Raw genomic sequence first — 24529 nt, 5'->3', positions numbered from 1 at the left:
TACACCCACTGTAGAGTTGACCCCTGTAGGAAAAGAAAGACCAACCAGTTATTGCCCAGTCATGTTGGGTATTACAGTCCCTCCCCACAGACCACTAGTGGCCCATACATTGATTTTGCAATCAGGCCAAAAGCAACATCCATAACACCACGCTGGATTATTGCCCTGACTGACTCAGGGAACATTTCCTCCAGCTCTCGTGTTTTCCTTGGAGACCTTTCCATCTAAACATTGACCAAGCTCAACCTGCTTTAGCTTTTGAAATATGACAAGGTAATAGATCAGAGACACAAGCAAGCAGGGCAGCTGTGCTATTGCAGTTAGAGGGAAGGCTGCCATGCAGTGCCAGGACAGCTTCTCATTTCACACTGCCAGCAGCACTGTCCATGTCCAAACCACACCCCAAGGCCAACAGGATCCTTCCTGTGATCCCACACTCCAGGGGGTGGTGGGGAAGGGATACAGGTAGCCAGACCATGGTTTCAGTGATTTTCAAAGCTAACCTTGATGCCACAGACTTGTCAAACACGCCATAGGACTTTTTAGATACCACTCTTCACAGGTGAGGCCTTGCCTCAGGTTAGAAACCTGTCCTGTGCCCTGGGATGCTCCAGGCAGGAGGGATGAGAGCAGTAAATCCTGGTGTGCAACAGAACTGCACCACTGGCAAACCTCTGGTCAGTGGACAAGCCCCAAGACGTAGATGTTAGATGTTAGGGAGGAATTCTTTACTTGAGTGTCACCCAGAGAATCCGTGGACACCCCATCCCTGGAAGTGTCCAAGACAAGGTTGGATGAGGCTCTGAGCAGCCTGGTCTAGTGAAAGATACAGGGCATGGGAACCTTTAATGAAATGAGCTTTTAAGTTCATTTCAACCAAAGTCTTTCTGTGATTCTATGAAACTGCCCTCATGTTCAAGGATGTTGCAGCAGGTCCATCTCCACCACAGCAGCCCTTCCCACACAAACCCTGTGCTCCCTCCCACGCTCCTCATTCCATTACAGTGCTTTTGAGGAAAAAGAAATTGCACATTCGGTGCCCAGCGCTGGAGGAGCCATTGGGAGAGTTCCAGATGAGTTCAGGGAATTTTTATCCAGCACATGGGTATCAGACAGAGGAGCTCAGCTCCACAGCTGCCTCCCTGCCAGACTCCTCACAGCAAGGCTGGCAGACCCCAGCTTCCTGCTGGAATCCTCCTCCAGGCATTGCAGCCAGCTTACAGCTGCTGCAGCACTTTTCAGGGAAATCTGTCCCTCCGCTGCCAGCACCGATTTGTGCACATTTGTGCAGGTGTGACAAATTTGCTTCAGGTGACCTCTGGGAAGGCAAAAGCGTTGCCTTGAAAGTGTGTCAGTGATACCACTTAGCACATTTTCTACTTCAAAGTGTTCTACCAACATTAATGAAGTGAGCTTAAAAATAAGAGCTGAAAACACCCTAATAACATGAAAATACTGCCCTGGAACAAGTATATAAGCAAGAAGGCAACAAAGCCATTATAAAATGAGGACATTAATTTTTTTTTTCTTTAATGAGCTTTCTTTACCCAATCTAATTTAGAAGTATCTCGTCTGTTTAGCTGAAACCCTCCAGTCATTTTTTGAGAGCACTGTGAAGTGGAATATAGCAACTAGGGATGTAAAATTTCAGTTCTGTGACCCTGGTGGTCTGGGAGAATATAGTATTCTATTTAGGAAGATCTTAAATTACTTCACTTATCACTCCAGACTATTTTTAAGATATATGTAAATGTGTGGTACAGAGTCCCTCAAAGAAACAGCCTCTGTATTGAAACTATGAGAGTGAGGAACTCAGCTGAGATTTGACCAGGAGCTGTACACAGTCACAGGTGTAGTTTTGTTCTGAAAGCATTATCAGGACACATGTAGCTGTGAATAGATCAGAGAGGTTTGAACAAAGCAAGCAAAAATTGCCAAATCCAGGCTTCTCAAAAGTTAGTCTCCCATGGCTTTTAATAGGGTTTGGATTTTGCCTGCTGGACTGAATTCCCAGCTCTGCACTGAATCCACTGTAGCAGAAATCCCTTAATCTCTCTGTGCATCCTTCTCTCTGTGCTCATTCCTATCTCCTCATCTGTGGATAAGGATGATACTAAAGTCTGCCTCTATGGGTATTATGAGAAATAATTAACTGAGCTTTCAGGAAAATTTCAGCAGCAAAGGCAAATTTTTCCTCTGGAGATAAAATACATACACACATACCCAGATAGCTACAGATATTTCTGTGTTTTGATAGATATACACATATAATCTGGTATATATAATATACCTATCACCTGCCAGACCTCTCTTAATATCAAGGCTCCTCTTTTCTCTGCCTCGTCTTCCTTTTACAGTCCCACTATTTTTAAATGCTGTACTTTATTCAAAGTCAGTGTGGAGATGTCAGGAAGGTAGTTATTAAAAAAAATAAAAGGAAAGAAAGAATAAAGAAAAGCTTTTGCCTTCTCCTTATTTAATAGCATTTTTGTTCTGCAGCCATTTTCCCTGCCAGTCAGAAAAACTGCTTGGTTTTTAATGAAAAATCCTAACAGCAACAAATTGCAACCCTCCCTTTCAACACAGGCATGCCCTTTGAATTTAATTATGCCTCAGGCAATGCATTACAACGAGCGTGTGAAAAGTGACACCAAAAAATCTTCCAACAAACACAGCAGATATCCCCTGCTGGGCAAAAATAGCTGAGGAGCAGATTGCCAGGTTTGGTTGGAACTCACTCAGGGCCGGAGTGTGCCTGAGTTCCCCAGCTGGGCTGGTCCCAGCTCGGTCCCACTGATCCGGGAGAGCGGAGCGCTCCCTGCGCATCCCCGCATTGTGGGAACCCAGAGCATCCCTCTGGCTGTCCAGGATGGCCAGGACCCCTGCCAGGGGGCTCAGAAGCCCTGGCACAGAGCCCAAAACACCTGTGGGTTTGATTATGACCCATGGAGAAAATTACCAACCTTATATGAAGATCAGCAAGCCACAACAGTTTAGGTAAAATAATAGTGAAGTTATCATGGGGTGGAAAAGTAGGTTTTGGGGTTTCTGGTATGGGGGTTCAGGAGGCAAGATGGAGGGAACTGAGCATGTCCAGCCTTTCTCCTTCTTTTTCTTGGCCTCCATCTTCTGCTGTGATGTTGGCACTTTTGGATTGGTTTAGAGTAGAAGTTCACTGTCCAACATAGGTGATAGGTGTTGGAAAGTAATTGTAACCATTGTATACGCAGTTTTAGTATAAAGCCATTACACCACCCTGGGGACAGGCAGAGTGCATGGAACTGTCCTGCTAGACAGACTTCAGCAATGCAAGAGAAAAGTTTTTTATAGATAAGATAAAATAAACAAACTTGAGACCAAGAAATGAAGAGCTCTGACTCATTCTCCAAGCGCCAAGCTGAGAAAAGAGACTTTGTAACTTTTCTCAGAGTCACTCTAAGTTAAACATCCCGACACTGCATCCCCTGCATCTCCTGCATCCCAGCTCCAAGAGAACTCCAGCTCCAGGAAGGGCTGCAGGACTCTGCCCTGGCAGGGACCTTCCTGGAGGGATGATGCAGAGCCCCCAGCAGGAGCCCAGAGGAGCCGGGGACAAAGGAAGTGGAGGAGTTTGGGAGATTTCCTTTCCTCCCGGATTAATTTCTCACAAGCTGTGTCAACTATCCACAGTTAAACAAATACTTGAGATATCTATCAAGATTTCCCATTTGGAGGGAGAGGCAGCACCGACTACCTTTTATTTTGTTGTCTGGGGAGCTGCCACAGGCAGCTAGAGGAGACTGCCTGAGATTTTTCTGATTGTTCGCAGAAGAAAATTTCCTGTGAAAACAAACACCCACAGCCCTGCCTGTAATGCAACACCAGGGTCAAACTCTGTCCTTTTGCATCCTTCTGGGTGCTAACTTGGGATAATGCAATGCCTCTGTGTTACTTAGATATTCTGGGGTGGCCAGTGACTCCCAAGAGGAGGCAGACCATAAATTGATAGGATCACTAAGGCTGGAAAAGATCTGCATGAGCACCAAGTCCAACCTTTGACCAAATGCCATCACACTCACGAAACCATATTACAAACTACTCAGTTTTTGGCAATCTCTGGTAATGCTGGTGGTGCACAATGGTTGGGTCTACTTATTATTAGGATGCAAAGTATTCATGGCACAGGGAGACAAGTCACAGACATCTCCTGGATGCTGGTGGGCAAATATCAGGTTCTATTTAACCCGAAAAGCCATATGGATGTAAACATAAAATGAAGCAAATCCAATCCTGCCAAAAGGTTTAGTTATTTCAAAGTAGCTGCATTGGACATGGCCTCTGTCTTCCATTTCCTTCCCTGACAGTACAGGTGCCTTGGCTTACTGATATTTTAGGAGAGGTGAGTTTTTATTTTTATACCAGATATAGCTGCTCTGGGTCTGAAGACCCTCTTGCTCATGTCAGGGAGCTGTGGTTTCCCTGCTGTGGTACAGCTCTCTCGTGAGCTTCTGCAACAGCTGTTTTCATTGAATTCTTAAAGATGAAAGACAGACTGAGATTTTAAAAAGAGAGGGTTGGGATTCACAATCAAGTTATTGCAGTTTAATGTGTTTCTGTGCAGCAGCTGAGCCACGCCAGCCAGCTGGGTTCACACCCTCAGCTTCAGAAAATGCAGGATTTAAACTGCACATCACCATGACCCTTAAACTACACCTACCATGATTCTGGTCAGACATCCACAATAAATCATTCCATTTCTTGACCACAGTAACACCATCATGTAACTGAGTTCTCTGGGTATTTAAATGCTTATTTCTTCCTTTCACCACTAACTTGCCCTGCAACCATGGGCAATAGCACGTCCTTAGCTTTCAGACTTCAAGTGTAAAATGAATATGAGGAATGATTACACAAAAGGGTCATATAAGAACAAAAAATTAGAATCTATGAGGTGCTGAGATATTCTGGATACCTGGCCTAAAGGTCATTTTAAACACCCCATTCTGCTAAGAGGAATCAGAGCAGCAGTGCTTTGCTTTTAGTCACCCCCAGTGCTCCTCGTTATTTATGCATCTGTGGAGCTGAAAAATGAATAAAAGTCCTGTGTTTTCCTGCAGTAAACAGAAGCCAACAGGGCTGCACTGCTCTACAGGAGCTGAGGAGCTGCATTGCTTTGTTGCACGTTTTTATGTGAACCTGTGAGTCACAGTTCCTGTACCAAAATATTTCCAAGTACATCTCCTTTCAAAGACAAAATTTTAGGAGCTGCTGTCATGTGTCACACATAAACAATGTGAAGCATAACATCAAACACTTGGAAAGTGTGCAAGTACACCAAAAGGAAGGAGGGTGATTTACTGAGCTTTAGTTGAATATAACTGCACGAGTTTTACACCTAGAGGACTTGGGTTGCTGTAACTGTTACCTGTGAATAAAGCTTCCCTCTGGCAAGTGATAATTAATTCTTAGATTTTAGAAGTTTCTGAAATTTCAGAGACCCCTGAGCACATTTGTATGAAGATTAGACATTGTTTCTTTTCTCCTTTTCTCTTTGAAGTCTTTTCTTCAAAGATTGCAGCTCGCTGTTCAGACTGCGCAAATCCTCTCTTGACAGAGCCGGCTTTTCTCTGCACTCGCGGAGCTTTGAGTCTGACTCTGCTCTCCCTTGCTCTGCTCTGTGCCCCATCAAAGAACAGAGAGATTGTCAGCACCACCTCTCTGCCAGTGGGGAGGAGAGTCAAACTCTTTGCCAAGTACATCAAGTGAATTTCTCACCCCCTGTGGGGAAAATTTACCACCCAACAATGCAGTAATTGATATTGATGGTGTGTGTTGTTCACATTTCAATTTTTTAGAAACTTGTTTTTTTTCAGGATTGTGAGAAGCCAGGTTACAGTGATCAAAGGTCGAAGCCTTATTTCCCTGTAAAACGACTTCCCTGGGGCTATGCCTGATGTGGGAAGAAATTTGTGGTTTTGGAAAGAGATTTATACAGGGCATGTACTTAAACTAAAAAAAGACCAAAGATACTAAATTACAGGAGTGAGATTTTCTTCTTACTTACACACCTATGAATTGTAAGCAACTGCTCAGATGCTGGAGAAACAAGCTCATCCACAATTTTAGTAGGAGTAGTAAGTGCTGGGCCCATAGAAATGCAGCTGAATTCTTAATGTTCACACCTTAGTTGAACTTCTTACTTCTCTCTTCCCAAGCTGTGCTCCTCTGACCTTGTCATGAAACAATATTTTGCTACTTCTTTTCAAATGAAAAAAGAAAGAAGTGTTTGCTTTTCTTTTCTATCTTGTTGAACTAATTTTGGGAAGGGAAAATGGAAGAAAATAAAAAGAATAGGGAAGGAAAAGGCAAATATTCATATAATCCAGGAATTCCTTTTTTTTTACAACTTGGGATAAATAACCTCCATTAGTGAGAAATTAGGAAACCAGTGTTCCACCTTTACAATTCATAGAATGCTCTAGCTGTGTGCACAGCTGAATTTCAGGGTCTTGGCGTTAAATAGTACAAATCTTCAAATATTCCTGCTGCTGCCTCTGCTCTCAGCTGCCCTCCCTCAGTGACCACTGCTGATAACCTGTGTGTGAGTTATTGAGTGACTTCCTCGCTGATGGGGTGAATAAAAGTTTTACCATGCAGTCCAATTTTTGTACATTAAGTTTCTACTCAATGTGATCATGGTGATGACCCAAGACAAGCAATGGGATAAGAGGAAACAATGTTCCACAGTCTGCCAAAATTGACACCTTTCCATGTGGTAACATCATGGTTTTAGCCAAATCACTGCAAGTCATGGCAGAAGCCTTCACACTGAAAATACATGGCTGCATGTTCAGTGATGCAAATGATATTTCATTTTCACACTGCCTTGCTCACTAGTAAGTACCTTAAAAGTACCCCAAACTCTCATAGGCGTTGGAAAGTACCAGACTAGGGAAGTGTCTTGCCCAAGACATCAGGGCAATGACAGAAGAGTAGAGTATTCTCTGGAGTAGAGCCTGGAGCACACATACATCCCACCTTCAAACCACTCTTTATGTTACATTGATCCCCAGTTCAGTGTCCCAACTGCTCCAGTCATGCCCTCTTAATCATTCTCGACTTTTATCTCATATAATTTCACAGAAATTTCCTTTTGTAGCCTGACAAAGGAAATATTTCTCACTCTTGTTGTGAGTCTTTTATTTTTTTTTCCCAAAATATTCAATGCACAGACCTGAGATTTTGGGTCACTTGTTGGAACTGGCCCTCTGAGCCCCGTATGCCTCCTTCACCCGCCTTGAATATTCCCAGCACAGCCCTGTGGTGGCCCAATGTGCCGGGTACACGAGAGCAACTGCACCAGCAGAGCTCTCTCCAGGGGCCACAGGCCAGATGACAGGGAGCCAGGGAAGGAGGGTCACAGCTCAATGTCTTTGCCCAAGGGAAAGCAGACCAAAGAATACAAAATGTCGGCAGAGGGCATGCTGCCCTTGATTGAGCCCCCGCTGGCTGGAGACCCAGAATTAACAACGGCAGCAACAACAAGAAAATTAGTAAGGCTTGCCAGCTGGGGAGAGACATCTGGCTAGTGATCAGAGGGGCATGTGAGTCAATTAATCCATCTCCGAGCTGGATTAGCACATTGAAACATGCTTCCCTTCCCTGCTGCACAGGGACCTGTTGAATGAGCTGTAAAGATGAATGGAACTAAAGAAATTTAATTTAGATGAAGAAAAATGGCTCAGAAGTAGTGAGTGGGTGGTTTTTACATGCCTTATGTGCTGCAAGAATTAAGCACAACTCAGAAAATTTAGGGCATGAAAAGCCATTTGGATACAAAAGCTCTTGCATTTCAGATTTCATTGATTTAAAATTTGTATCTAGATATCTGCCAATTTATTCCTCATGTTTATAGCATATCCAGGAAAAAAGATACTACTGCTCAGGAAAAATAACTCTTTCAGCCCATTCTTTCACAACTGTGGTAAATCAAGTTGCTGTCACCACAGAAGCTATTCCTGGGCTCTTTTGCTTTAAATGGAATGGCAGGACTTTTGCTCAAGGGTATCTTGCTGCATTTAGATCTGGGGAGATTGAGACTCAGTCTCCACCTTCTCTGTCATTGCAGATCAATGGGACATGGTCTTGTTAAATACTTTTCAGATTGTCAGAGATAGAACCGGAAGGGATGAGTTTGGTCACTGAGTTCAGTTCTTGTTGTCATGAACCATCAGGTCATATTATCCCTTCTTTGGAATTCTTCAGCTCCCTCTTAAATTTTGCTTTTTTGACTGTTATTCCTGCAGTCAGAAACCTTCTCCAAAACTTCATTCCTTTGCTGTTTAGAAACTTCTTTATAATTTCCATTGTCTGTTTATTCAGGACCAGGTTACAGTCATTTGTTCTTATTCCAGAAATGTCTTTTACTCTCCTCCCTTCCGAGTACTCAGACCCCTGAGGTGTCTGTGGATAGCTGTCAAAAACTTCAGTTTTCCTTTTACTAAGCTAAACATGTTCTCTCCGCATTTGTTCTCTCCTAAAATAGTCCCACAGTCCCCTGTGCTTTGCAGTAGTCCTTCTCTGTACTTACACCTACTTCAATTATTATTTTCATAATACTGGATAGTATATAAGTTTCAAATTATATCCTGTGCAATGGTAGTAACACCACCTTGCACTTGCAGAAAATACCCTTTCTGTCTGTATTCTGGAAGTTGTATTCACTGACTGGGAGTTTCCAACTTTAGGAAAGTGTGAGGAATTTCAGTTAGTACCTGGAAGTTTATACTTGAGACCTGGTAGGAAGAGGCACATGAGTTTTCTCAACAGGGGCATGGTGCCCAGGGACAATCTTGATGCAGCCATTAGCAAAGCAAATTGAGTGCTAGGATGCATCAGGGAAGATTTCTCCAGCAGAAGTGGTGAGGACTTTTTGTATTACTAATGAGCTAAACAGTGCCAGTGAAAAGACATTGACAATACAATCCTGATTGCCCATAGTGAGAAATTGCTTGAATGATCCCTGGGGTTCTTTTGGGATGTGGCATTGTTCTGAATAATTCATTGATGTGTGGGGGGACTGAGCACATAGTGGGGACCACTCAGCAGTTATATTTACAACATGGGCCCCCTTTTCCAGAGGCTGGCAGGGGCAGCTGGATGAGTGCCCACTACTGTGGCCCAATGATCTCATTGCCTCAGGATGGTCCCACAGAGGTTTGATTTATGACATAGCCATACACATGAGGGTGCAGCTCCTTATGTCAGGGACTGTGCACAGTTCTAATCATCTGTACTGGTGGCAGAGGAGCTCAAAGATTGCAGCTACAGCTGCTAAACACTGACAGACACCAGAATATGATTGTGTCATTTAATGGCTAAAACAGTCTCCAGCCGCAGAGGTTTGACCAATTTAACTCTCCCAACACAGCTCCTGGGAAGAGACTGGAGACCACCTTAGCCCCAGCAGCATTCACATCAGATCTGTGGGATGGGACCCGCCAGTTCTGGAGCTCCAGAGATTTTCTCTGAAATGGCACAGCACAGCTGTGTCAGATGGTATCCAGATCAGAGTGGTCCATGACCCATCCTATTTGCTAAGATCGTTTCAGCCAAACTGGCTCAGATATACTGAAGAACTACCTTGGTGATCAAAAGAATCCAGAATTAACTCTATGAGAGCAGGAAAAACCGATTTTGAATGCTTTTGAAAAATCTCCTTTATACTCAAAGAGAGCTTTATGTACAGAAACTGTCCACAGCCCCTGGGAATTTGGTTCTCAATTCCTTTAACTGGAGCATGTCAAATAATTTCAGCTGTCACATGTCATGTCTGAGAGACCATGAGCTTTGACACAATATGTGTCAAATATACCTTCAAAGAAAGCAGCATTTCTCTGGGAGGTAATGACAATTGCTGAGCATGATTTCCTTCTGAATAAATATGAAAACTTCACAGACATCAGTCAAAAAAAATTAACTCTCCTTGAAGCCATTTCATAAGAAATGCTTCCTTTCCTCTGTCTCCGCTACCTCTCTCCTCTCTCACAGAAAATGCCAAAGTGGATAAGTTCAGGACTTACCTCTCAGAAAAACAAGGGACCTAGAGGAAAGAAAGCTAAAATCCACAAATATCTGTACATAACTGGGTTGTATGAAGTTGACAGACATCCTGTCCCTATTGCTGCTGTGTCACTCAGTGTCCATTACTGGCTATTGACTGTTCTCAGGATTCAGTCCCAGAGATAAAGAGGGAAGGACTCCCTCTTGGAGAGTGTTTGAAGCCTATTGCAAGGAGCATGTCACCCTTTTAGGACCCCTGCTTGCACTTAAACTATATTGCTTAAAATACAGTGTTTGTCAGACATTTGGTTATCTCCTCCAGGGGAGGAACCAGGAAGGAGAAGAGAAGCACTTCTCCCATTTTCTCTTTAAGTACAATGAAAAGACTCAGACCCGGTCCCCAGTTCAGGACCTGTTCAGATCGGAGATCCAACAAAGCAAACCCCTCTTTGTTAGGGGACCACCAACAGTCCATTCAAAAGGAAATGTAATTTTAAAAGTGATCATAAATAGATATGTGTACTTGAAAATAAGAATTTCAACATGAAATGCAGTTAGATATAAATAGAAGGCAATCTAAATTTGTGGATTTTATAAATACATCCAAACTTACTCTCAAAGCCCATGAATTTGGTGAAAGGACTCCAAAATTTTTCACATAACCAGTGGGGAGTATGGGACTTACAGGGACAAAGATATGTCCCTACAGTCACACCTGACAGAAATCTGTGAATTCCACTGAGATTTCATGATCTGCAGATGATAAGTTGATCATGATGAGAGAAAAGAGTCAATTAGCACAACTCTAGGAGCATGAAATAGATGTAAATATCCCATTATAGCCATTAAGCAATATTCCTTCAATATGGCACAGCAAGAGGCACAGGAAAAAGACCAAGGAAAGACAAACCTGGCCAAGCTGTTTGTCACCTATGCCAAGTGCAATTGTAGAACTGTTTGCTGCCAGCAAACACAAACCACCAGCAGTGGCTATCTCAGAAGTGAGAAGTCCCTGGTTCAGGAAGGAAAAACAAATGAGTATTTTAAATTTACCTGCAAACTGTCCTGATTTTACTCGACTCTAAAATAACCTGTGTATTCTAAAAAGAAAGTGCTCTTGAAGAGAGATTTTTAACCTGTTTGATAGGATACTCAGCAGAAACTCTGGGAATAATAAAGGAGTGTTTAAAGCAGATTGTCTGCCTCATTCAGCTGTGTTATGGAGCTGATCCAAAGACACTCAGGAACTTTAAAAGGTGCTGGAGCTGGCCCATCAGTTTCTAGTACTAATAGGAACCGAGCTGTTAGTGTTTTCGCATGACATCCTGTAAGGAAAATGGCTGGCATTTGGCTTACTCGGGAGATTTCACCATCTGTTATTGTAGAGACCCAATAATGATGCAAAACACAAATAAGCAAAAAAAAAAAAATGCCTAACACTCTGTCAAAGTTAGTGAGGTCTTAAAATATTCCTGCACAGGTAGAGAATTTGCTGGAGGAGAATCAGCAGAGCACCGGGCTCAATTACATCCCAGTTTCCTGTGTAAGACCTGTCAAGCAACTCCCATCATCACGTCTGTAAGTGAGCGTGAGTAATGGGTTTTTATTTAAATTCATCTGGTGTTTGCTACCTACACCCAGACAGATAATGGACAGATAGCAGAACAATGATCATTAAGAGGCTATCACTTAATTCTTGTTTTATTCTGCAGCTTGCCTGCCTTCATCTGTCTTCCCTTCTGAAGAAGGGAACACGTTCCTTCTGTCTCAGATGGAAATGCAATGGCCTATTATGCATTCATCACAAGTTTTCCATTTTCCATCCAAAATCATGACAGTGATACAAATATGAAAGCCCACAGAATTTGTTTCCAAAAGCATTCAGCTCCATGCATATGTGTTTATCTTTCTGCAATTGAATATCTTATCCCCCAAAACACACAGTCAACTTCCTTCTAAGTGGCAAATATAACATTTAAGGAGTTTATTTGTCTTACTGAAAACAATAGGTATTAAGTATGATGGTAGGGGCAGAGCATCCTGCAAAATATTGAAGAAATCTGTTGGTTCACTGCAGTTCTATTGATTTAAGAAACACAAAGGGATTGTGCTGAACAAGATGAAATGGGAAATTAAGTAGCATCATGTGAATGTAGCGGTAAAGCATCCTATATACTCTCATCACTGTCAGCTTCCTGTAGGACAAAAATGTGTGTTCAGCCCTGAAAAGGTTGTGAAAGGACCCCTGTGTCCTTCCAATGCAGGTATTGGTAAGCATTTGTTGCCCTAGCTATCTGAATTCCTTTGGGTTTCAGGAGGCTGTCAAAGCCTTACAAGTAATGAATGCTGTTGTGCAAGTAAAATTAATGACTCCTGTTCTGCTTTCCATATTTAAAGCTTTAAATTAGTCTTATTGCTGTGGAAAACATGAGGAGGAGCAGAGGGGCTGTCAGGATGCAATAGTAAATCTTTTGGCATTTAAAATCTCAGACCTGATTGACCTCATGATGGTGCTTCAGACCAGTATTTATCTTGGTGTTGTAAAGCAAGCAAATTACCTTTACCCAGGCATGAATCCCCCTTTGCAGTCTGCTGTAACTAACTGGGCTATGAGGCTCAAGTGAAATGCTCCAGTCAAGCAAGTAAACATTGAAAAACAAACAAAAACATTTGCATTTGAGGAAGTATTAAATGCATTCATCATCTGCCCTTTGAGTCTGTGCAAGTGCTGGAGTAAGGAGACGGTAATATGAATAGTTGTAACTCAGTTATTAAATAAAATGGAAATGCATTAATAATTAATACAAATAATAACGGGTGCTTGCCCAGCTGGTGTATGCTGAGGTTTTAGCTGGTGCTTGGCAAGGCATGATGGACGAAGGGTTGTTTGGGGAGGGGGATCCCTTGTAGCCCAGATCCCCAACACACTGTGGGCTGCACCAGGAGCTCAGGACTGGCTATTTTCAGTGCAGTGAGGAGCTCCCAGCAGCACCCTGCTCCTGGCTGTAGGATGACACCTGGCCTCAGAAGGCAGAGTCAGCCTGCCAAGCACTCTGCCTAGGGTGTCTGTCTAAGCAGCAGCTCTGGCCCAAGGGAACTCAGATTCAGTCAATAGGTGTTATTGACACCCTCGTATTTCAGCTGGCTTCCCTGCTCTTCCCCACAGCCATTAGAAAAGCTCTCCAGAAAGCACTTTGGAGCAGCAGCCAAACCCACATTCTCTGAAAATCCCATGGGGTTTTCCTAAGGAACATCCATGTGCCCAGGAAGTAGAGGGAGATCTGGAAAAACTGCTAGTTTATGATTTTCTCTCTATGTGCTTGCAGCAGATGCCCTATGGAATTGTTATTCCACCAGCCCTTTCAGAAGGGAGCGGGTGATAAAATTCTCCAGAGAGTATCTCCAGTTTTACCAGCATTCCCTTAGTTCCTGCTTTACCTATCAGCATCCTCTCCCACAACCCAGAAGCTGCCTTTCCTTGCAAGGTATGTCACAGCACTGAAGTTAGGTCTGAAGCTGGTGCCAGCTGAATGAACCTGTCTGAGGCCTAGAGATCATGGGATTCATCCAATGGGGCCAAGTTTCTGCTGCCATCAGAGGCACACCTAATTTACCTCCATGCAAAGAGGAACAGAGTGTACTCACTGACCTGGCTGCTGTGCACTGCAGGGGCGTGTAGAGCGTTCCAAGTATTAATCCTTAGCACACAACTGCAAGGTCACAAAGTAATGTTATCTTCTATTTTCTATAGGTACAGAGAGGTGAGCCAAAGACAGAGAAGAGACTGGAACCAGATTTCAGTGCTCTGGTTTACCTGCTAGACTGAAGCCTTTACAACAGTTGGAAGGGGATTTTGTGTATTATATTGTGAACCCAAAACCACCAGAAAAAAATAATCTCGTGTGCTTTAATGAGCGTAGGAAATATGTGATGTACATGAGTTTTTCTGAGATTTGGGGAAGTCAGTAATTAAGTTAGATCATTGTCATACACTCAAAAAGTGCTGAAGGACATCTTCATAGAAAATTCCAGGGTTTGCTCCTTCTCATCAACAACACAATGAGTATTCAGGGCACTTTAAATCGTTCTGACCTATTATCACAGAGCTCTTTTCTCTTGGTTCTGCTGCTGGCTATGCATTTCCCCACAGAAATTAATTATCTTTATGAACAAATAGCTTTGTAAAGGACTAGCACTGTGGCCATAGCTGTCTAGTTTAAGTGAGGCAGCAAAGGTAAAGAGAAACAGGTATTAAATGAATGTTTTTGAGGGAAAAAAAATTACCTTTGGATGATGAAAACCTGAAAAAGTGTTTTGGTAACCTATATGGTGTTTACTTTTAGCAGCTATATCAGTCTTTTAACAGGAACCATTTCTTCTTGTGTATGGACTGGGCTGCAATGAAGGTAATACTCCATTTCCTGCAGTTTCTTGTTCTCCTCATTGTTCTTAGGCATTCATGATCTCTGAGAGTTCTATGCTGACACTGGAAAAGAAGTGATCTTTGCTTCTTCTGCCACTGATTCAGGCCACACTTGGTTTTCTCCACAGCTTCCCATTGCTAAAATACAGGGATGGCATTATACCCTGCAATAAAGGGAGTTGTAATTGTGGAAAAATACAAAATCCTGTTTATTGGTTCAGCTGCTGAAAAGGAGAGAGCTGTTCATAATTCCATGGGGAAAAAAAAATAAATTCTGAGTGTAAGGGTTAGGTGTTCAAAACTGGAGAAAATTAGTTGTGTTGTAGGTTTAGCTCCCTGCTGCCTTGCTGATCCATGTGGGACACTCTCAGTCCCTGAGTGAGGATCATGCCATTACTTTGACTCACAGTCTGCACTGAAGCACAGCTAATGCTCTCCTGTAATTGTTTCCTGAATGCTGAAAACAGCAACAAAGCCCACATGCATGCATGCACATATATGCTCACTGCTATGCTTAGCCTGATGGAAATTTTGTAAATTGCTAACCCTGCCTGGGATTGTATCACTTCCAGCCAAACCTCAGCACATTGGTTTGGGCAGCAGAGCTAGGAGTCAGAAATGGGTTCTGTGGAACAGCAGGCTTAACAGCTGAAACCATCAAAGCTCTGAGCCTCCATGCTGGCCAGATGATGAGTTTTTAATTTCTTCCCTGTGGATCCTCAGATGCAATAGATAAAATAGGAAAAAAATCATATGTCAGTTCTGTTGGCCTTTAAAGGTAAATGGAGAAAATCTGCAGCTTCTATCAGAAAAGAAACTAATCAATTGATATATTTCTGTGGACCCACAATAGTTATGTATCTCTCACATGGAGATATCTATCAAAACGCTCTGAATTTCTTAGTACACCTACTCAAATTCCATATACTTTGTACTAGATGCATAAAATCAGAGAGGCAAGGAGGGAGGAATTTAATTTTACACTTGAAAAATTATGGATCTTTCATTTCTATGCCTCCTCACATTACACTCATATTTAATTTAAAATCTTAAGTGGTTCTAAATAAGCTTCTAAGATTCAGTTTAAGCACAAAATATCCATTCAGGATGAATGAACAATTCTGAATATCTGGAACAAGAGAACAAAAAGGGTTTTAACATTAACGATGGGGCAGATCCATCAACAAGATAACTATGATTGACACAAATGGAGCCTCTTTCACTGGTACTTGATTTGGCCACTGCATTAGACAATGTTTTATTCCTTGTGATTACAGTCCTAGCTCAAAACAGTCTGTTCATATGAGAGAACTTGTAGTTCAAGTCTATAATACCCTTGACTCACTGAACCAGTGGACCAGACAAAAGTCTCATGTTGATAACTGACACAGCTTCTTGAATTTATTTTGAAAAATGTACAAGTTTTCCCTGACTGTAGTGCCTCAAATATTTCCCATCACGTGGTTGTCTCCAGCCCTAGGTGAGTGGAAATGTAGAGTGTTTTTTGCTTGAGGCTCAGTGCATCAATAACTTGGGAGAAAGAAGCTGCTGGCATGAAGGAGGGGGAAGGCTTGGAAGAGGAACACAAAGAGGTCACAACTGGAAAAAACTAGTGGGATACACCTGGGAGCTGCTGAGGGGCTGAGCTGAGCAGTAATCAATGAAAGCAACAGCTCACAGACTGAAGAAATGGAGCTTTCAGCATTTAAAATGCTATTGTAGCAAACAAACTTCCTGCATGCCAACACCCTGACAGCAGAGTGCCAAGTTAACTCACCAAGTTCATGCTGGACTAACTGGGGCATGCTGTGAAGATAATAAGAGCATTTATCTGTCATGAATGCAAGCTTATGGATTGATAGATCATTTGATCTGTATGACTGTATTATGGATTTGCCATTAGCTTTTATCTTTAGCCATGCTGACAGAATCAAAAAACATATTTATTACACTTGGTGGGTTTTAATCGACTTTGCATTTTTCCTGTGAGTAGAGTTGGAACACAGATAATCTGCAAAATACACTGACAATCTTCCAGTTTATTCTGGTTTATTCATATTTTTTCCAAAAAAACAGCTGAAGAGCATATCACAGATGCATTCTCCTGTAAAAGCTTTACATAAGATTTGAAGGAGAATAAACTAGCATTAGCCATAGAAGGGAGAAAGATGCAGTGCAAAAAAAGCTTATCCTCTGGGCTTGATGAAGAAAACAGCTCAAAGCCAGCAAATCAATGATCCCAGAATGAAACTGAAACACTGCCCACAGAAAAAAATGGATTTGCAAAATGTGAGTTCTCCCTATTTCACATGATATTGCTCCTTCTCACAGGGGAGAGCTTTTAGTGCTAAGGCACAAGGTCTGATACTAGCAAGGCCTGATAACATCCAAATAATGTGACAGAGGGACCAAACCTCTGCTACACTGAAAATCTGAGGATGAAGGGGAGTCCCTCTTATGGAGATATCGTTGTTGTTGATGTCTAATGTGACCAGAGTGACTATTTCATCAATACAGTCAATAGAGTGCAGGGTGTTAATCAGCCTAAAATAGAAAGGACCTGGGGCTTCTGGGGCTCAGCAAGCTGTCCATGAGCTACAATGTGCCCCAGGAGCCAAGAAGGACAATGATATCCTGGGATGCACTAGAAAAGCATTGCCAGCAGGTCAAGGGAGGTGATCCTGCCCCTCTACTTACCCCGGGTGAGGCCACATCTGGATGCTGTGCCCAGTTTTGGGATGCTCAGTACAAGTGAGAGGGTCCAGCAGAGGCCACAAAGATGTTTAAGGGACTGAAGCATCTGTCTTACAAGGACAGGCTGAGGGAGTTGAGCCTGTTCAGCCTTGCAGCAGGACAAGAGGCAAAGGGCAGAAACTGATGCCCAGGAAGCTCCACCTGAACATGAGGAGGAATTTCTGTCCTGAGCACTGACCGAGCACTGGAACAGATTTCCCAGAGAGGCTGTGGAGCCTCCCTCACTGGAGATAGTCAAGAACCATCTGGACACAATCCTGTGCTCTGGAATGACCCTGCTTGAGCAGGGAGTTTGGAGCAGGGGACCCACTGGTCCCTTGTAGCCTGACTGATTCTGTGATTCTGTGAAATGAATTGCATGCCAACAACTTTTGGCATATTGGCCTCACTGACTAAAGGAGAACCTGAAAAGTCCACTCCACCCACAAAATTCCTTTGTCCAGTTCTACAAACCCTGTTCACTGTCCATGGAGAGAAATAGGTACAGTAGTGTGCAATTTATTTCATCCTATTACAGTGTCTACAATATATCTGATGAATCACGTTCTATAATTAACAAATTCCAAGAATAAAGCTGTGCTTACATAACAATAGGGGAGGTTAAAAAGTTAAAGCCTGGGACCCTGCAAGGATGGAGGAGTTCTTGCAGCATGCCCTGGTCTTTTGAAGGCTATTTTCCTAAGGAAATAGGGCTTATGCAATTACATTAACTGTCAATTCCAATAAAGTTTGAATGCTAGCCAGTGTCAACTAAATCATACAAAATACAGACTTTGAAGACATTAATTTGTTAGAGGTTTCCTTTTTAGGGAAAGGAAGGTGGCTGAATAAAGGAATGAAAAATATGATTAAAAACCCTTGATGAAGAAAGGCTGAGGAGTGAGCTCAGCCACACAGCAAACACCAAAAACCCCTGCAGGAAACCCCAGGAAAAGAGGCTTTCCACAGATAGGCTGTATCACTATTGTAACCTATCTTACATCAGCTGGAAACTGCCAGATGATGTATCTGTCTTGGAAAAAATAAAATGCCCTGGTCTTATTCTATGTCAGAAAGAATACACTCAAACTGGAGCACAAGTGTCACCTGGGGATAGCCTGTGCTTGAGTGACATCAGGGAAAGCTTGGCTCTGAATTCAGCAAACCCTGATTTCACGCCTTGCAGACTTGTTTTAGACAGGAAAGTTACAGGTAGGGCACAGTCAAAGCAGTCAACAGCTTATCCAAACCAGTGAGAATTCCTCTGGTCAGGAGTATTGGCCATCTTTGACACCTTCTTTTTGCAAATGTGGGTGTCACTTCTACAACCTACCAGGATGTACCAAAAACGTGCAGCCTGTGATAAGAGTAGGCTGTTACTCAAGTGTTGTCTTCATTTTATATTGGAGAGACGCCACAGGAGTTCCCATTTTAAATCTTGTCACCTGCTTTCACAGGCCTCCCTTGTTTTCCATGTGTATTCCTGGGTGGAATAGGGAGAGGCAGATGCTGGCTGTGCTGATTTTGCTTTCCTGAGAAAAGGTAGCTGGGCCTGAGCCATGAAGGGAGGGTATCTCACTGCTGACAAACTGAGTGTGATATCCCTGAAAAGCACAGAAGGTCATTCAATTTGAAACTTAGGGAACTGCATTTCTTTCTCCCTGCAAGCTGTCATGTAGCTTAAAGATCTAGAATTTTGTCAAAGATATCTGCCCTAGAAAATGAATTTCAAAATTTCCCCTCAAGTTCCTTCACTTTTCCATGCTTTTTATTCTTCTGTAATCCCCCTCTTCCCAGTCACTTTTGTGAGACCCCCAGAACTTGTCCCCACTCTCAGCACATCCTGAGCTGTTTGCTTCCTGATTTTTCTCCTTGCTCAAAGACCCCTCTGCAGTCCATCATATGTGATGTAGGGCCCTTTGCCTCCCAGAGGCACAACACTGGCATGTGGATAGCACCACAGCCCTGGGAAAAACAATCTCCAGAGATGGTTCTTCTCCATCATCTTCCTCTCCATGAAACAAGCTGTGGAACTGGAAGAAAATGCCCTTGAGGGGAGTGCAGCCTGATTCGCAATCTGGCATGTACAATTCCTAACCTACTTTTTTTCTCACGCACCTGGTCTTGTGGTTTCTCAGCTCTCCTTTTTCAATTGATGCCTGACAGGAGAATTTGAGGCAATTAGCACAGAATGGTTTTTATTGTGTGCCTGCTGCCATGAGGATGGCTCTGCCTTCCTGAGGTCAGTAGAAATGTTGGCAGTCATGAAGTTTCTCCCCAGTCAAAGGCAGAACATGCAAGCAAAGCAATGAAATCCTCACCACTGGTTCAGTTTCGTTAACAAATACAACTAGTGACTCTTGGCCAGTTCTTGAATTCTTTAATGGGATTATTATTCATTCATGCTGGCCTCGGTGAAATTTGGGATAGATATCTTAATCTTAGATTGCAATGAGAATTGTAATAACAAGAGAGCTTGTTATTACAAGGCACAGAGGCCACACAGAAAGAATATCCAGTCCTGATCCTTCCAAAATAAATCAGATCTAACTCCTCCTGGAGTGAGGCAGAGTACATCCTTACTGTGGACGGTGCCTTCCAAGAAATTATAAGCCTCTATACAAACATGCATGCAAAGCAGTTTTAACTCTTCCTTGACCAGAACTCTTGGTCCACCTCTTGTGAGGGATGAAAGGAGCACAGTTAACACCTGGGCTCATCCTGCTTAGCTTTAGGTTCCAAAGGAGGACTCTCACTTTAGATGGCTACGATACGATTTAGATTCGAACATTTCCCTGAATGTTTTTCACCAACTTTGGGCTTTGTCCAAAGCAAAGCATCATCACCACAGAATAACCATAGAATGATTAGAATGATTTGGGTGGGAAAGGACCTTAAAGACCATCTAATTTCAACCCCCATAGCAAGTCCCAGTCAGCTGAACACTTCTAGCAATGGGGGCTCCTCAGCTTCTGTGGGCAACCTGTTCCAGTGCCTCTTCACTCTCACAGGAAAAAACTTTATATCTATTGTAAATCTATTCCCTCTCATGCCCTTCTAAAATGTTCCTCTCCTTTTAGACTTTTCATCTTGGCTTATATATGATGTGACCTTATATAAAAAAATAGGAGAAAGTTTGCACAGACTTTAGAAAAACATGAATTCACTAGGAATTTTTGAGTTTATTCATGTTTGTCTTTCCTCTGCTTTGTTGTTATGTCGGAGATTTGGCACCACAGAGCAACTCCTTGCAAGGAGAAGTGTCACAGACATGCACTGTGCTCCATCCAACAGCTCAGCTGGGCCTTCATCAGAGCACCAGCACTGTTCCAGATACTCTAAATAGGGCCTGTGTCTTTCCTTCCCTTCATTAGCAAGGAAATCCCCATCACACTCCCAGGCCATGAATTATTCTGGCAGAGGGATTGAGGACCAAGCTGGGTGGACTGCAAATTCAGTTCTGTGGCCAACCAGATGGCTGAAAGTCCATTTACTGTCAGCACAGAAAAGAGTAAAGACAAAGGCAGTGCTAGAGAAAGCTGTTTCCTGCACAGTGCTGGGCAGAAGGTGACAGAATACAAGTGGGAAGGTCCCCAGAGTGTCCCGAAGTAATCAGTGAATGGACACACAGTGAGCCACCAAACCATGTGTGGCTTTACCCAGTGTCTCATCTCTTCTTTCATAATTTGTGCTAAACGCTTCTCTAAATTCTGAGTTAAGCTGTTGTTGCCATAGCAATGGCCATTTAGAGTGAGAGCATGCAGTGTATGTCTTGGGGGTGTGAGGTTCTGGCTCCTCTCATAAAAAATATATGTCTGCATGTACATACACTGCTGTGGAGCTGCACGGAAGGAGCCAAGCAAGCAGTTTGCATCAGATCTGAGGGAGGGACAGGTGGGATGGAAAGAGGAGAAGCTTGGTGCAGGTTGGAGCTGTTTGTTCCAGGATGCACCTGCAAAGAGCTGAGTACTAAACTGAAATAAGTCTTAGTGGTAACTGACTGACATTTCATTTCTTAGCAGTAGAAGAAACTTGCTCAGGACAAGGCATGTTCATTGCTGCCTTTATGAAATAAATCTTTGCAGGAACAGGAAAAATTTGCTTTGTCTGGTTTATTTTCATTAAAAATAACTCTTGCTGCTAGCTCTTTAACAGGAAATGCTTTTAAGCAATCTACTCCCACTGTTGATACAAGTTTATTTACCAGGGCACAGGCTGAAAATAAGTCAATAAATAATGCAGGCATTATATTACCTAATTTTAGATCCACTTCGAAGATTTTTCAACACACTTCTAAGATTTTTCAACACTCCTAGCACTAGCATTTTTAGTGGTCACAGCAAGAGAGATTCAGAACTTGTGAGATTTATTCCTCACTATATGCCACTTCACTGTTGGGTGAGGAAATGTCTTAAATAGTTACACCTAGGGCAAGATCCCCTCATATCCCTCAGCCTCTTTCCCTGAGGACTTTGGTAGAGTTCCATCTTTCTCCAACTAAATTTGGCTTAGAAGTGGAGTTAAGCATCACCTTGATCAGCAAGTGCAGGCAGGGTCTGAAGTGTTTCAGGAATTCTCATCCTGAGTGAGGTTTAGGTACCTGAAGCACTAACTGATGAAGAAGGACAGTCCATTTGTGTCACTGGCTGGGCCTCAAGTCCCACATTTTAAGTCTCACATTTGGCTGATTGTGAACAGCATTTTCAAAGTCCATAAATTCATAGCAGGGCATCCGAGTTTGATAATGTAGCCATAAACTTCTGTGACATATCTTGTCCCTCCATGAGCCCAGATAGGGTCATGAATCAGAATTAACATTCCAAATTCCTGTAAGAATACCTGATTTAAGCTTTGAATATAATCTGGGGCCCAATAGAGAGCCATAAATGTATTTTTGAAGTATAGCTCTGTATTTGCCTGTTTCTCAGTAAATAGCAGTCACCAGCTCCTGCTCCCTGTCGGTGACATAAGGACACACCTAGGGCATGGCAGACTGGGCTCTTGTTCCCACTTCCAGTGGTGCTTTCTGGTGGAGGTGAGGCAGTCTTGTGCCTCTCTTTGCTGACTGGAAAAGAAAAAGGCAAAGAGAATCTATCAGCCAGCAAACCCCACAGGCTTCAGTAGTTTACTGATTAACAGCAGCTGCAAAACAAATCCTGTAAAATTTTTAGTACAATCCCGTTCCCACAAATAGCTGAGGGCAGCTTTTGTTTCCAGCAAACTTCTGAGACTTTTGTGATCAGAACTATGAAGGCAGTAAGCACAATTCACGATCAATTATGTTTTATTAATGTTTTTTTAATACACGCCACAGCCCAGTAATCATGGAGCTGTTCAACAATGTTGATCTGAAGTCAGCTAATAGCAGGATGTAATTTGTGGCCGTCTCTGCTCACTTACAAAACACTTGCTCTGTTAATTGTGATTTCACACTCTGCTGAATGCTTTTGCCTGGAGGTAACATTCATGTGATGGAAGAGTTACCAGTCTGGGCTCTGGGGGGAGGGTGTAGGAAAGGATCATTTCAACAGAGGCTACTGTTATTACATTTTTAATTCCTTTTATATTTAAAAAAGGAAAGAAAACAACTAAACATCAAAAAGCTACAACCCACTGCTAAATAGGTCTTTAAAACCTGAATGTTCTTTCCATGTTTTGATCCCTTTCTATTGCTTTGTGTTGTTACCAGGAACATGACAAAACAAGTGGCCAGTAGGTGAAACCCTGTCAGGGTAATCAGGCACCTGCCTTGACCTCATATTGTAGATGCTGGGCAAACCCAAAGAAAAGCCTGTATTTTCATTAGAAATGTTTTCATGCCTTTGGGGGTCCCAGAGACACCTGGGGACTTGCTTAACCAGAATAGGCAGGAGATTCTCCTGGAGAAGGTCAGAAAAGTTGCCATGTTGTAGTGGGCAAGTTGAGCAGATGGAATCTCATCACTGAATGGTTGGTCAAGGGTGATGAGACAAGAGTTCAGCCCTGCGCAGGCACGGGCAAGGCAGCAGCTCCTGCTCTAAGTGCCTGCAGTGAATATGGCAGAGGGAGAAATATTGCCTCTGTCAAGTGAGAAGAACCATCTTAACCTGGAAAATTTCCAGCTGAGTGTTTGGTATGGCTGTAGCAAACTGGGAGATACAGCTCAGACCAGACAGTGATGGGAGCATCAGCCTGGGAAGGCTTTTATTGACTCATCACTAAATTGGGGCAAGGGAGAAGGAGCCACAGAGGGGACTTTGCCCATTCTTGGCCATCACCTCCACTATTCCAGTTTCTCCCATCCTGACCAGTGATGTGGAGACCTCCAAGCCAGGCTTGAGTGCTGCTGCCTGGAGGTCCAAGCCAGGACTGGGTCCCATCAGAGCAGCCTGGGTGGCAGCAGAAGTCACCACACATGCAGCCAGAGAGGAAAAAGGGTGCACACTGCTGCCCTGTGAGGCTGGTGTGACTCTGAGGCTGCCTGTGCTGCCAGCCAAAGCCTCAACAAAAACAATATTAGCAAAGGACTCTCTGCCCTCCACATATGCAGAGGCTCAGCCATATTTTCTGTACTGCCAAAATATGAGGAAAACATCTTGGCACAATAGCACGAGTGAAATCTGGCAGCTCACTCTGGCGTGAGCCAAGAATGCCCAGGCAGAGCTCCTCAGCTGGAACACAGGTTCAGGGGAGGTGCAGCCTCAAGGAAAACCCTGCAGGCACTGCAGAGAGCTGAGAAGTGATTAGGGGCACAAAGCAGCAACGATCTGTGTGGGCAGAAAAAAATAGATGGTAAAGAATCAATTAAGAGGGAAAGGTTAAATACGTGTCTAAAGACTAAATGCACAGATACTCCTTGGGGGGCTGTACTTTGGATGGTGTTAACTTCACTTAGTTAAGCCTCACTTACATTAAGCACAAGTGTTAAAGCTTCTCTTAGCTAAATATTTCATCCCCAGCACATGACACTGGAAACATCATGGTTTACTCTGGACAAGATTGCTCCTCACTTGTGCCATCACCTCTCTCACCCAGCATTTGACATTGCTGACCTTAGCCTGGTGCTGGTGCTCCCCCACACCACCTAGGAGGAGTAATTGCAGTGACATCCACAGGTCACAGAAGACAGCTGCTCCTTTGTCCCCAAAGGCTTTATACTCCCATTTTTCCCATTTCCATGCCTTTCTGGGATCACAGGTGAAGGCTGAGACTAAAGCCAGCTAGCACACAATCAATAAGCACACAGCCCTTGCCTGCTCATTGCAGTCACTGCTGGTGGGCTCTCAGCAGTCACCAGAGCCTGGGAGAAATGAGCAGATGGACAAAAAGCAGTAGGATTCAGCTGATTCCAAA

At 43.2% G+C, this 24529-nt stretch overlaps 1 protein-coding gene across 3 annotated transcripts in view; it reads left to right on the top strand.

Moving 5' to 3' along the window:
• The window catches only part of GRM3 (glutamate metabotropic receptor 3), a 105531-nt gene that overhangs the window by 27454 nt on the left and 53548 nt on the right, over positions 1-24529 (top strand). Inside the window, exon 2 of one of the 3 annotated variants that reach the window (XM_063153776.1) lies at positions 11522-11619. The exons of 1 other annotated variant lie outside the window; for it this stretch is intronic. The gene's annotated coding sequence lies outside the window, so the exon portion shown is untranslated. Of the gene's footprint in view, positions 1-11521; positions 11630-24529 lie in introns of all 3 variants that reach the window. One more of the 3 variants, XM_063153777.1, reaches the window with a different exon arrangement.

This window comes from Melospiza melodia, chromosome 4 (genome assembly GCF_035770615.1).
Source record: "Melospiza melodia melodia isolate bMelMel2 chromosome 4, bMelMel2.pri, whole genome shotgun sequence".
Lineage (NCBI taxonomy): Eukaryota > Metazoa > Chordata > Aves > Passeriformes > Passerellidae > Melospiza > Melospiza melodia.
Note: the sequence above shows the minus strand (reverse complement) of the source record. Positions and strands in the feature narration are given on the sequence as shown.